This window comes from Convolutriloba macropyga, chromosome 5 (assembly GCF_964194025.1).
Source record: "Convolutriloba macropyga chromosome 5, txConMacr16.3, whole genome shotgun sequence".
NCBI lineage: Eukaryota > Metazoa > Xenacoelomorpha > Acoela > Convolutidae > Convolutriloba > Convolutriloba macropyga.
In genome coordinates, this window is record NC_134472.1 from 59,832,937 (window position 1) to 59,847,322 (window position 14,386).

Below are 14,386 nucleotides of genomic sequence, written 5' to 3' on the forward strand. Positions count from 1 at the left end.
AGCATTAAAATTAGTCTTAGATGCTCACATGTATTAAGATTGTTCTTGGATGTTCACATAGTGGGATGATTAAGGAACATCCTAATCAATGTTATTTTAAATTAATCATTGTAATTTTTTTCATCAAAAAGGAAAGAGCTCGATGAGTACGAAATGCATACTATTCATGTACGCTATAAAATGGATTTATGACGTCACAAAAAACAATAAGGAAAATTGATCAACGCTACTAAAGATTGAATAAATTCCTGACATTCCTTATAAGGAAAGCTAATTGATATAAGGAGGATGACACGATTAAAGAACTCATTCGATTTGTCCATCCGTGTCTAATACATGTGGGTCTCATTCGATCCACATGTATTAGCATTGGTTATAGCGGTTGTGGCTCGCTTCGGTCGCCCTAGAATTATTTTAAAAATGTATAAAGATAGGAATCAGATATTAATGTATGATATATAAGGATATGAATAAAATTTTATAAGATTAGTTGTATTAAGACAGATTCTACATGTATTAAGATTAGGTATAGAATCTACATGTATTAAGATTACATATAGCTTCTACATGTATTAAGATTAGCTATAGCTTCTCACAAGCATTAAAATTAGTCTTAGAAGCTCACATGTATTAAGACTGTTCTTGGATGTTCATATAGTGGGATGATTAAGGAACATCATAATCAATTTTATTTTTAATTAGTCATTGTAATTTTTTTCATCAAAAGGGAAAGAACTCGATGAGTACGAAATGCATACTATTTATGACGTCACAAAGTACGCTATAAAATGGATTTATGACGTCACAAAAAACAATAAAAAAATTGGTCAACGCTACTAAAGATTGAATAAATTCCTGACATTCCTTATAAGGAAAGCTAATTGATATAAGGAGGATGACACGATTAAAGAACTCATTCGATTTGTCCAAGTTTAGCTTTGAATGAAAAATAAAGCAGCTTTCAAAGTTTTTTCCCTAACGATATTTAATTTATTACAATGAATACCAAGACTAGTTATACAATACACTACAAAATTACTCAAAACACTTAAAATCTATTCAGAATCCTATCATGTATCAGCGAAAATAAATAAAGATGACGGATGTAAAATATTTGAAAGTAGAGTTTTAATTTCAGATCATCAAAGGTTTTGTATGTGTTCCATATGCCTCCACCGTTCGCTTTGGATAGAAATAGGAAAGTCCCTTTTTAGTTTGTTCGTACGTGAGAACTTGATGATTTACTGCTTTGAATCCTCTGTTAGTCGAGGATACATTCACTGCTTCATTCAGTACTTTTCTGTACTTCTGCAATGGTCCATCATTATTTTCTTCTAGAACATTCTTGTTGAGTCCCTTGCTGCTCAACTTAGTTTTCTTCGTTCTGGAGTCGTAACAGCAATAAGTTTTGCTACATAGAGACAACATTTCAGTACATTGAAATCCTTGAATAATCCAGGTTCCCGCTTATCATGTTTCACATGTTTAGGGCAACAGTTTCTTGGAAAAATTTTTTTGTTACAATCAGCGCGAAAATTTTCTACACAGTCATTACTTCGGAGTTCTTTCCAAGTGCTCTTCATTTCGGGACGAATGCATTCATAGATAATCTCATGAGCTAGCGCCATATACAGAGAGTCAGTGTCCATCTCAAGCTCTTCAAATTTTTTAACATCACAGAACTTGTCAAAAAAGTTGTAGTAAAGCTCTAACATTCTCAATTTTGCATACTGAAGGACAAAAAATCCAACAATTATTGGTTCACGATGTTCAATTGTGCTGTTCACTAGTTCAACTTCATAGATATCTCTCGAAACGCTATTGAGTCTTCTAAAAAGACGGTTATTAATTGCTTTATGAGTTTTTTCTTCATTAAGATAGAGAGTTTCGTTCTGTCGACTTCGATCCATAATCTGATAACCATACGAGCTGTTCCCAAGTAAATTCATAGTCTCAGCAACAACGCTCGAGTCAAGATTTTCATCTCCCTTTCGTCTCGCATCAACAACAGATTGCACAAAATCAATGAAGCACTTTTGTGGCGTATACTCGACAAAACGGTATATTTTAGTACAACGTAGTTCAAGCTTCAAGTAAAACTTCAGTAATGGCGTTATAACTATTCCATTATTTAATTTATAACTCGAAATCAACATTCGTTGTGTTTTCATCAATAGATCGTTCTTTTCAGCATACTCTCTCATGAAATCTCCAATATCTTCTCTTCCAGCGTTGCTATTTTTGAAAATGGGAGGAAAATTTGCGAATCGTTCGTAGAGCTCCTCCGGAACTTCTAAGTCGCATTGTACATAACCGAATAACTTATCCTCATCTATCCGCTTCAGAAGGGTTTCCATGCTTAAGGGTAGTTTGTTGGGAAAATTTTTTCTAACGTTATTTTTCAGAAAAGAGCTCATCTGAACCTGATCCCACCATTCACACTCCCTCATCTCGATAATTTTGTATCCCTCTTTCTCAAGATGTTTTTTTCTTAACTTATCAGATTCTCGCTTCTGGAGACCTTGTTTAAGTTCTTCCTCGCTAAGAGAGGTTTGAGCTTCTCTACAGGGACAGAAATGGTAGTAACATCCGAGAGCTTCAAAAATTGTATTGCAGTGTCCACAAAAGCCATCAACACTATACCAATCAATTTTTTTCTGTTTTCCAGTTGTATAGATGCTCTCAATAGTACAGTCTGGTCTGATTGTTTGATAGTAAGAAATAACCATGTTTTTAAATTTTCTTATCTTGTTCTGACTAGCTTTGAACTTTTGGAGATCAGAATCGAACTCCCACCTAGTGTATAAACCCGTTGGCATCGCTTGACACATGGCGAAGGGATACAATTGGCTGGCGTCTATTCCAACTATCGCCTTACAAATGTTGTTTGATATTCGGATGAATGTCTTGTCTACAACAGCTTTCCTTGTGAAGACAATAGAAGGCCCACAAGTCATTTCACTTCGAACTTTTTCATGTAAATCTTTATCGCTATCGACGAACGGATAAAATTTTGAACTTGTTGACTTGTGAAGACAAATATTAGCCAAATTTGGAAGTGTACAACCGCGCTTCAATATATCAATGTTCCGATTATGATAAAACTCAATCATTTCACTCATTGCAGTCAACGTTGGTACAACGTCTTTGTTATTATACCATCGAAGGAAATCACGAAAAGTTTTCATACCCTCCTCCTTCCACAAATCTGCTAAAAGAGTTTAATTTTGTTTTCCTGACAGCGGCTTCTTTTTCAGTCCCAGCTCCTTTAGGATTATCTTCTCGTCTTTCCCACACTGTATTAACTTCTCGAACTCAGAAAACTCCTCCAAAGGATTAAAGTTTTTAAGTTTGCTGAAAAATGAGTCATAGGGAGGAAGTTTGTCATAGTCAGGTTTCGTCAGCGATTCAAACCACTCATACGGAAAAAATCCTTTTGTCTCCTCGGACTGATATGCTTTCAGAATTAAATCCACCGAGAAAGTGGATGTAGCTCCACCGAGAAAGTTCAGAATATCGAGAAACTGAATGTCACCAAAACTAAAAGATATAAATTGGTTTGCCTTCTATATTACCGTAGGTTGAATAGATCTATCAGTTATTAGATGAGGAATGAGATAAGTTTTGATTAGGTTAAGGTCATATTTTCCACTGTTGAATCCAAAAACTGGTAAAGTGTCAACATAACTATCAAAATGACGCTGGAGATCAAGGAGCTGCTTTTGCTGGAATCGTAAAAAAAATTTTCAGATGCTTTGCTATCTTCCGTTTTGTTACTGATATTTGGTTGAGTTTCGGAAATAACTTGCAATCTAGAGGAAATATCACTCAACCTAGTTTTTATCTCTGCTTCCACCGCCAACAACTTAGGTCTCATGTCCGCTTTGTTTTTTGCTGCTAGTGTTTCAAGTTGAGCTACAAATGATATGATGAGACGAGTAGGATCATCTTCGCACAAGAAAATTGGTCCCTCCAACAGATTGGAGAAAATGGAAACAGATACTGGAACATGAGTTCCAATCCATGATGTTGTAGCAGTGCTACTAATTTCCGATGAGTTGTCACATATTGCTTCAAAGTCGAAGACGGCAAAATTTTTGAAGAGGTTACAATCTTCTGGATAAGCGATTGAGAAGTTTTCAAGTTTCTGAAACAATGTTTCCTTTAACGAATAAACACCTCTTGGATAGATATTTTCCACTCGTTCTTTGCAACTTCGTAAGTGGCGATTAAAATGTCCAGAGTGATTGAGGAAGGCGTCACAGCTGGGACAGCGGAACTTCTTGAAGAATTTTTTGATATCATTTACATAACAGATATGGTTGTTATAGCGAAGTAATTTAATGTTTTCTTCATATCCTTCAATGCTTCGTCGAATAAGTTCGCCAACTATTTCACCATGTTCAATGGTAAAATCATAGATGAAGATATTTTTTTCGACTAAATTTTTAATTATTGGGATTTGATCCAGAGAAACTCCCATGAAGTTTTCAGGATCACAGTCAGTGGACGAAACAAAATTGTCAAACAGTTGCATTGCATGTGGTTCAACATCTACGGATCCAAATAAATGAATGGAATTTGCGCGGAATAGACATAAGTTATCGTTATAATGTACATCATGTCCATTTGAAAGCAGACAATTAACTTCTGGAATTCTTAACAAACGTTCCGGAAGAACAGAATCCAGGCAACCCAAAGGAATATTTTTTAAGAGAGCTGCAAAGATGGTAACGTTCGTAATTAAAGCGAATCACCACTTTGAGTTCTGGCGTTCCTGTGTACAGGTTTCAATCAAGTCAATTTTTCCATTTTCACTTTGAAGGTTGAGTAAATCGTTTTTATTGCTCAACAAATGCGCCCTATCCAGAAGTAAATTATTTTCGTGCGGATAATAATAACGGTAGTCGTTGTTCTCTACATTCTGCAACAAGAACCCCAAAGCTAGGTTAATTTTTACAGCTTATTTGAGATTTTCAAAAACTTCATCAAATTTTTTGTTGATTTCGTTTGTGTCCAAATTCGATAAGCTGAAGTTGAAAACTTCTTGTCTTCCATGCTCAGCGTGCACATCTACCAGTAAATGCTGACATGCTGCTAATTCCTCTTTCAATTTCTCACTATCTTCATTCAACTCATCAATTATTTCACGGACACGGGTTGTGTTTAAGCTCCCAACTTTCGTGTTAACTTGGTGTATCTTCCGGCGATGAAGCTGCAGCGAGTAGAAACTTGGAAAATCTCTCTGACAAACAACGCACTTGTTTAAAGTGTTACGCTTTTTCGATCCATGCGATTTGGCAATATGGTACGATAGTTCTGTCGAATTTTTTGTTGCAAAATTACAGTTTCGTTTCTTGCAGTATAAGGTACCGCTAGAACAGGTCTTTCTATGGCGAGCAATGTGATAATTTACTATAGATTTTCCACATTGTTCACAGCTGATCTGTAAATGTCGGTCTTTTGCAGGCATTTCCCAAAAATTAGTAAGTGACTAAATATCGGATTAGGAAAGATAAAATTTTTTAAAAAAGAGTTAACAGTCAACGCTTCTATAGAAACTCGGTAAACAAGTGGTTCTCCCGTTCCCCAAAAACTTAATGTTTTCCTATGACAATAAACAAACACAATAGTTGAAACAATTAGTCTATTTACTAAAAATGGATTTATCATGTCACCAACCAATCATAACAAACATTGCAATACATTGGAAAGTTCCGTCAACCTTTATTTATTTACCTAATGTCTTCAGAAAGTTTGTTTACAAGCCATAAGTTTGGAACGATTAGTAATATTACTAAAAATACATTATATCTCAAGTCGTCAACCAATCAGAACAAAGACTACATAACATCGGAAAGTTCCATCAGACTCATTTTTTTTAACTAATGTCTTTGGAAACTTTGTATACAAGCCATAAAGTTGGAACCATTAGTTATGTTACAAAAACGGATTTTAATTCAAGTCGTCACCCAATCACAGCAAAGTTTTAAAAACTTCGGGAAATTGCGACAGCCATTATTCGCAAACACAACATCAACAAACCTGATTTGTTTACTTAATGTCCAGACAAAATTTATTTAAAAAGCAATGAAAACAACCCAAACTTTCCTCAGGTTGAAGATTGTGGAACTTCGGGAAAATGCGACAGCTTTGTTTTAATTGGGGAGCTTTGTACAAACCAGACAGCCAAAGTTTGTTTACTAAATGTCTAGACAGAATATGTCTACAAGCAAAAAAAATAACAAAAATGTAAAGAATTTTCGTCTTCGAACGACCTTGAAATTTTGTTTACACTGTGTTATCAACTCAAACCCAATAATTCATAGAGGTAATTCACTATTTACTCAATCTGTTTAGTCCCTTACTATGGTTGAAGCTAAGTACGAAAACAGTCCCGAATACTTCAAAAAATTTAAAAAAAACAATTCAAATACACTATTTGCCGTACAGAACCAAAACCTCAAGATTCTGGAATAGAAAATTATGCGTACAGTTATCATTCGTCTTCGACTGTTATCGATGGTTGTTCGTTTGGTTCCAATCATTGGCATCTCATTTTTGAAGAGGCAGGTCTCGAAGATAAAATTGTTTCTTCTTCGTATGCTCCTGCGACGATAGCTTGCCTTGTGACTTGTTTTAAAATCCTTATTTTGCCTACGGAGAAAAATTTTGTTACTCATGGTGCTATTGTCTCTCGCTTACATGTTGCTGTTGAGTACTTGTCAAAATTTAATTATGTTTCAAACAACAAAACTAAAAAACAACTTCCTCTGCCTAACCCTGCGAAAAGACTCTCAACCATTACTACTACCAATTCTAACAAACGTGCTTCCACTATCGCCGATGTGACTGTAAAACGTTTTTGTCAACTAATGCTTGGTGAACATTCTTCTTCTCTCTATCAGATTATGGATATAATTTGAGTGGGCAGGGAAGTTTTGTACGTGAGACTTCAGACTATTTAATAAACTTTCAGTTCTGTAAAAATTCTACTGTCTAAAATAGCGCTGTGATAGAACAATTAATTCAATTTCACTCCATATGTTTTAAAAATGCCAACAATTGCAATTCATTTACATCAGGTACAAATGGAAACTTACTGCTATAGAAATAATGAGCAATATAGATGCAAAATAAACCACACAGTTGCGAGTCTGCTGATTGCAGGGGAGACTGAATATCTCTTCTTTGCTCCATAATATCCATTTTCATATGTAAATCAGTACATTGCTGTAAGCGGGAGAAAATGTCTTTATAGGCAGTCAGAGGTAGTGCTAACGGATCTGCAAAGTATAATACGGGGTATGCGTAGCATTTCGCAAGCATCACCCAATGTGAACCAATAGAATCAGCTCGCGATGCATTCAAAATTATAAAACTGTTAACTGGTAAATTTAAGGGAGAATTGTCAGCCGCATAAACACCTCGAAATTTAAATTTGAGATGTTTGCACTTTTGAACATGAATGTAAATTTGGTCTTCATCCATTAGTAATTATTCATAGGTAGAACATTTTTGGACACGTTTCTTGCAGAGTCAATGTACACAGTAGACGATTTTTCTCTCAGGAAAAAAATTTCAAAGTTGTTTGGCAAACCAGTATCAAATTTCAGTTCAACCGATAATGGTGAGTTTGTTAGTTCAGGATGAAAAAAATCGTGTGTCGCCTCTTGCGTGCTATTTAATTTAAAGACCATTATAAAGTGATGCGCAAAATTACTTAGGGGTTTTCCATGACCGTTTGCAACATAAGCTAGGGCACTCATTGAATTGTATTACAGGCGCTTGTTATTATTTGTTAACATTGGAGTGCCAGCTGTTGCGAACCCGTTTCGATAGACCGTAATTTCACTCAAATCAAGCTTTTGATAGTGGTAGGGATTGATATTGTTAGTCCCAATGAATGCATTGCTCATGCACAATGCAACAACCAGCCGCCTTATTGGTTCTTTTGTGAAAATATCTTCATGTTTCCAATTGCGTTGACCTACTGTTGAGAGGAATGTTTTTGTTATTACTTCATTGTAGCGATACATTGCCGGAGTTTTTAGGAGTGTTTTTTCAATGGCTCCAACAACGTCGTCTGACACTGTCACCTTTCTAACAAATAGGTTTGCTTCATCGATTTTAACTTTGTAATTTTTCGCCGCTGTCTCACTAATGGTAACAAAATCATCTTGCGATCTTCGGAAAGAAAGTCGCAAGGTAACACAACTTACTAGAGGTTTTTCACAGGAAAAAAAATCAACAGCGAACTTTCCATTTAAGTAATTTGTTCCCATTCTCTCACAGCTACCTGCCTTGCACCCCTTGAAGCTGCAGCAATACCAGCGGGGTTCGGCTCATATTCATAACCTTGACACTTTAACCAGGTTTTTTTTGCATCGACTCCATGCGAAAATTCTGTTTCAATAAAACTTTTATGAGCATAGTGTCCATTAGCTGAGGAAATTTTTATTCCATTTGCAGAAACAGTACAGTCGGCGAACAGTGAATGAAGAACATTTTGACAAAGTATGCAGCATCGGTTGCAGTTGCATCGCCGGCGGTATATCGCAAATCAGTTCCATCAGCATTTTGTATTCGATATTTTACTTCCAAATAAATTTTCTGCAAATCTATGAAATTGTTGCGATCGCCTACAACTTCGAATTCGAGCGATGATCCGGAGGGAGAATAAAGTGGTCCAGTTTTTTGCTCAAATGATTGATCAAAGGTGACTAGCAAAGCTGGTTTTTCAAATAAAGCCAAGGAACTGTGAGTGGCTTCGGAAGGTATTACAATATTAGTTCGAATTTTTGATTCGAGAGAAAAAATCCAGTCGACTTCTTCTTGGCTGTGGTTTTCGAGAAATGATTTTTTAGTGGAACGTTTTTTGTAGGTTCGAGGTTTAGCATATTGTTGTATTCGACGTTTAATAACTTGCCGGCCTCGTGTTATGCGTGAATGGAGAGACCCACCAAATTGTTTTCTGGCTGTTTTTGCAACCGTGCTTTTCAACGCCTGCTTTGCCGACTTTCGTTTCGTTGCTACTTCACCAACTCAGGTGCACCCTGCACTAAAAGCTCTCGGCCAATTTTTTTGGCAGCCTGCCATATAATTCTTCTTGCCAATGGTAAAGCAACTGTTCCAATACCTGCTGCGAGGGCACCAAAGCCACTTCCTCTTTGGCGATAATGACCGGAGAAATGTGGCATTGACTGTGATGCTTGGTTGCTGTAGTAAGCTTTCATTTCACCTGATTTTTTGAAACTTTAAGCCTACTATCACTTTTCCTGCACCATTAAACGGAATAAGTTTTCCGGCTTCGTTCCTCAACTCCACTTTAATGTTCTGAATATTGTCAGAAAGTATGGGCTTGTAATCCAGAATTGTAAATGTCTTGTGATGAATAGGTGTAACAATGTTTATGCTGCCGTTTCTTAAACGCCTTTCGGTCTCAATGATTTTAATTACAGGAGCTCTCACGTCTCCAATAATTTAATATTCTATAACGTCTATGTAGACAAATATTAATTGTGAGCCACAGGTTATATCAACTGGAAAATCTCTTTGGTGTCTATTGAGAGTTTTGTGTGATTTGTATCCAATATGAATGTATCCATTCGAGTTGTCTTTTATACCGTTGAAGCCGAGAATACTTGGAACTTCTTCGTTTTCAAATGAAAAACCCTCATTCGCTCCGAATTGTGAAACCAATTTATGAATAATTTTGTCAAAAGTAAAATCAAATTCTTTGAACTGAGCAATTCGCCTGATTTCATCCATTATTTGATCCAAGCTACTGTAAATACCTTTGCGAATTTTTCTGAGGTGTCCACTGCGATTATTTGAGGCGTCGAGTTCCACTCCCGAGTTATTATAAACCGTTTGAATTGACGTTGTTGATGTTTGGTGGGAAGGGTATTGAACACAAAAACTAGCATTGATGCGTTGGATATTAGATCGATTGTGAATTCTTTGGCGGGATTCATTTTATTCGTCTGCAGTAACTAACACGTTTACTTGGACTAATTCCGGTTCATAAAATTTAACTTCAATCATAACGTTGTTTGCATCTATAAGATTGTACGTTGGTGGACTCACGGTAGCAATTTTGAATATCGAAAAAACTTCGTCTGTATAATTTTGTTTATAACCTCTTCTGAATTTTTCGTCGTGCTTTGCAATCCTAACAAGGTCTCCCTTTTCGTATTTTGGTTTGTACATTGTTGTGTTGATTGCTAATGATATTAATGTTGGTTCATGTTTTTTGAAAACTTTATTAGGTGCTAAATGGGTTACCCGGTTAACACGACTGTTTCTAGTATTTACAAACTGGGGTAAATCTTCAATATATGTCCAAGTCCACTTTTGTTCCAAAGATTTGTAAATGATGTTTTTAAGCGATCGAATGTTCCTCTCTGCAAATGCCGACTTGGTTTCGCTTTCTGTTGTATATAAATGAATTCCTTTCTTTTCACAAAATGTTTTGAAATCTCCTTTGAAATCTGATCTCTTGTCTGTCCATACTTTTTCTGGTTGTTTCTTCTTGATCATTTTTTTAACGCTTCAACAGCATCTTTTGCTTATAAAGTTTTCATTGATTGAACTCGTAAGTAACGTGATAAAACATCCACAGCCACTAACAAATATTTTACACCGTTGTTGGGTTGGGCAACTTTATCCATATACGCAACATCGACAGACCAGATTTCATTCATTCTATATGCAACAGCTTTCAGTCGGTGAAAACTTTTCCTGAATTGTCTGTATTTTGTGTACGGGGCTTTCGACTGAAGATAGCGAACAATTTTGCCTCTGGTGAAACCACTAGCCTTCTTCAAGTTAGCAATGCTACCAAATGCAACACTGCCTTTAGTGTACAATTTGTCTAACTGTTCAACTTGATAGGAAGTAATTCTCCCAGGGGCTGGTTGGTTTGATTTATTTTTCTGCCTCTTCAAAGTTTCTCTGGTCGTTGTCAGAGGCTTTTGTTTTCTTTCGCTGGGATTTTGAAGCAACTTCTTCTTCCGACTCATATTCCAAAAATTGCAGTCTCTCTTCAGATTATAAATTTAAAAACTTTTGGCATATGTGTTACAAGTCAAATGCGAACCAATATCGAGATGCGTTAATACACTAAATTGTTCGAAAGATAGTTTGCAAGTTGTTTGCTGTAGAATGTAAAGAAATGTAGCAGCAAGAACTTCTGTATTTGTACCATTAATAAGCAATCTCTTTGATGAGTCCAAGGAAACAGAATCTGATTCCTCTATTATGTCCAGTATTGTATTCGCTCTTTCAAACTTTATCCCCTTCAAGATTCTAATATCATTCAGCACTCCTTTTTTGATAGTCGACGTGTTGTCTGTCGTAAATGATTTCGCCATAGACTCGTTTATTGTACTTCTATCATCCACTGAAGCGTCAGTTTGTTGTTCTGTATCCTGTTGCGAGGCAGAAGGAGCTGATGGTGAATTGTTTCTTTGGAGAAGTGATATCTGCTTGGCTGGATTGTGAATATTTTTGTTGCTGAGTAATTGAGAGACATGAGGTTGTTCTCTTGTATACATCTGTTTAGGTATTAACACAAACTCTTCAGTATGCATTTTGTTCTAGATATTCAATGCAGGGTAATGCTATGAGTTGAATGAGGTTGTTGCCCGAGGGAGATTGAATTATTTTTAACCGTTCAGTTTTCCCTCTTTTCCTGTTCGAAAGTTGACGCAGAGTTTTTTCAAATTTTTTCAGCTCTTTTTTATTGACTGGAACAACTCCAGAGAGTACGTTCATCACACAGTCACTCAGAAACCAAATGAAGTCGCCGTCTTTAAGTAACTCGGATTCAATGTTGGAGTTCTTGTTTGTGCTATTTGCCCATTGCTTGAGCATAAGCAAAGGTTTCTTTTTCATTCGTAATTGGTGTAATTGGCTTCCTCCGAAGGAATATAAAAAATTGAAGGATTAGGTCCAATAATATGTGACACAAATTGTAAACCCTGACTGGTTTCGGGATCGAGATCAATAATAAAATGTCCATTTGTATGCTTCTTTTATCAGTTGGAGACAATTCAACTGTTTTCCAAGATATTCAATTTGTTGAATGTCACGAAGCGACTTGAATAATATTATGTGTGTTGTATTCAGATCAATGGTTCTGGACCATTTGCTTTGATGGAACAAATTATGGTTGACGTATATAACATGTAATTTGCGATGACGTCCTGAGGTAGCTATTTTTACAAATTCTTTATCATTGAAGATTTCTTCACATGAATCATCATAGATAAGCAGACAATGCAATAGATTTTTTGTTATATCAAAGCCTGAGTATTTTAGAAACTCAATAACTTGTTGCATATCTTTGAAAAGTGGTTGGAACTTTTTGTAAAAATAAAAAATTTTCTCAATACGTGGATAAAAAGTCGAACCTTTTAGCATCCGAAACAAAAGTTCTGTTTCACCACAACCACTTGGTCCTACAATTGACACAAATACCCTGTCATGTGTAAGAATAACTTTGTTCACAGTTTGAGATTAGGTGAAATGTAACCAACTAAACTCGATAAGAGAGCAATCCAATTTGATTTCTCTTCACAGCTTTCTGATAATAGAAAGAGCAGAGAGAAGCAAAGAATGATCATTAAGACAATGATACTAACTTGAACGAAAAATATTACTTCGGACCTTGGCACTGTTGAATTTGAACAACAACGCCATGGGGGCCTCTCCTTGTTGTTCACATCAAAGACTAAATTACTGATACCGGCGTCAGCCTCGTCTTTTTGATTCATTGGAGAAAAATAATTAATTGAAAAGTGAATTGAAACAAGGATCATATAAAATGTTAAAATTTTGAAATATTTACTGGGCAACTGTTTCATGTACCAGAACTCAAACAAATTAAAACCTTTAATATGACTTTTTATCTCTTATTTATAACAGACGGTTGATGAGTCATTTTCCTCGAACGATGGTTGATTGAAGACTTTTTCAACTTCGGATTGCTCCAAGGCATATAACCGCAACTCATTCGGCATCTCATTAAAAGATCATCTCATCACGTTCTGGTGTTGTTTTTTTCAATCTAAATTGAGGAACTTTTTGTCCGCCCATTGCTTCCAACGTGGGATTCGCTGCTCTTTGGGGGACTGCATAGGCTTCTGGTTTGTATTGTTCATAAACATAATTGAACTGATTCCGATGTTCTCGAGCTCTCTGTTTATTTTTTACGTACAGTTGGATGTGATAGAAATTATCTATCACGGGCAGGAAAGCACTAAAGCTGTCTAGCTCGTCGGGAGAAAAAGTAATATTTGCAAAATAACGTTTTGCTGCTGCGCTATAAAGCGAGTTGTAACGCGGTTGTTGTGCTGTGTTTGGCTTACTGTTGAGATAGTTCGCTCGGTTCTGATGATCACTTGAAAATTTATTCTGTATTGGTGGAGAGGGATCCTGAATTCTGTTGAATATTACAATCGGCTGATCGTCAAGTGGAGTCAAGCAAGTGAATATCTTCAAGTTGTTTGACAGATAGGTTGTTAAATTTGCCGTGTCTTCCCTGTGCATCACTTTGCGTCAACTGTGAAAATATTCTTGCTTTACGTTCTGCGCAGTGATTTGATAATTGATCGTTTGTTGAACGAAAGTTTGAATGAAGATAACAGGAGGGAACGTTTTCTTCTGATATTATCTCTGAGATTCGGGGGAATTTAGATCCTCCAGATTATTAACAATTTTTTGTAAAAGCTTACTGAGGAGCTCACACTTTTCAATGCCTCTGGCAAAAAAGTGTTTCCGTGTGAATCAGAAACTGAAACTCAGACAGATTGTTTTCAAATCACAGTAAGGTATATCACCTTCGTCCCAATCAAGACCATGTAGGTTATTGGTCAGCCAAATAACAGTTTGTCTATCGTGTGCGGGTAAATCAGCGAATTTAAGTGGCGGTTTGAAAAATATTGTATCGTTGTAACTGGAACACAAACTGAGTTCTTTTATAATGAATCCGAGTGACTTGAGTTTGAAACCTTCGAGATCGAGAACAATAATATTTGTGGTTTTGATGTCAAAATTTTCTAGCATTCCAATTCACGAAACAATTGTGAATGAAAAATTTTCACTGATAGAATGAATAATATTCCTGTCAGGTGTCCAAAAAGACAATTGTTTACTGGTGAGTAACGGAAAGCGTTAACATATCCAGGGCCTTTGTTTCGGCAATCTTTTATAAATCCCGCGGCGTCATGCAATGCAGCATGAAGTCGTAACACTTTGCTCCGTTTCAAAGAAGGATCTAGTCTTGAATTATCAATTCCAATGAAACCACCATAGGGTCTAAATTTAAGTGCTATTTCTACGTCAAATTCTGGATCTAACAAAGAACAAGCAGCTACGAAAT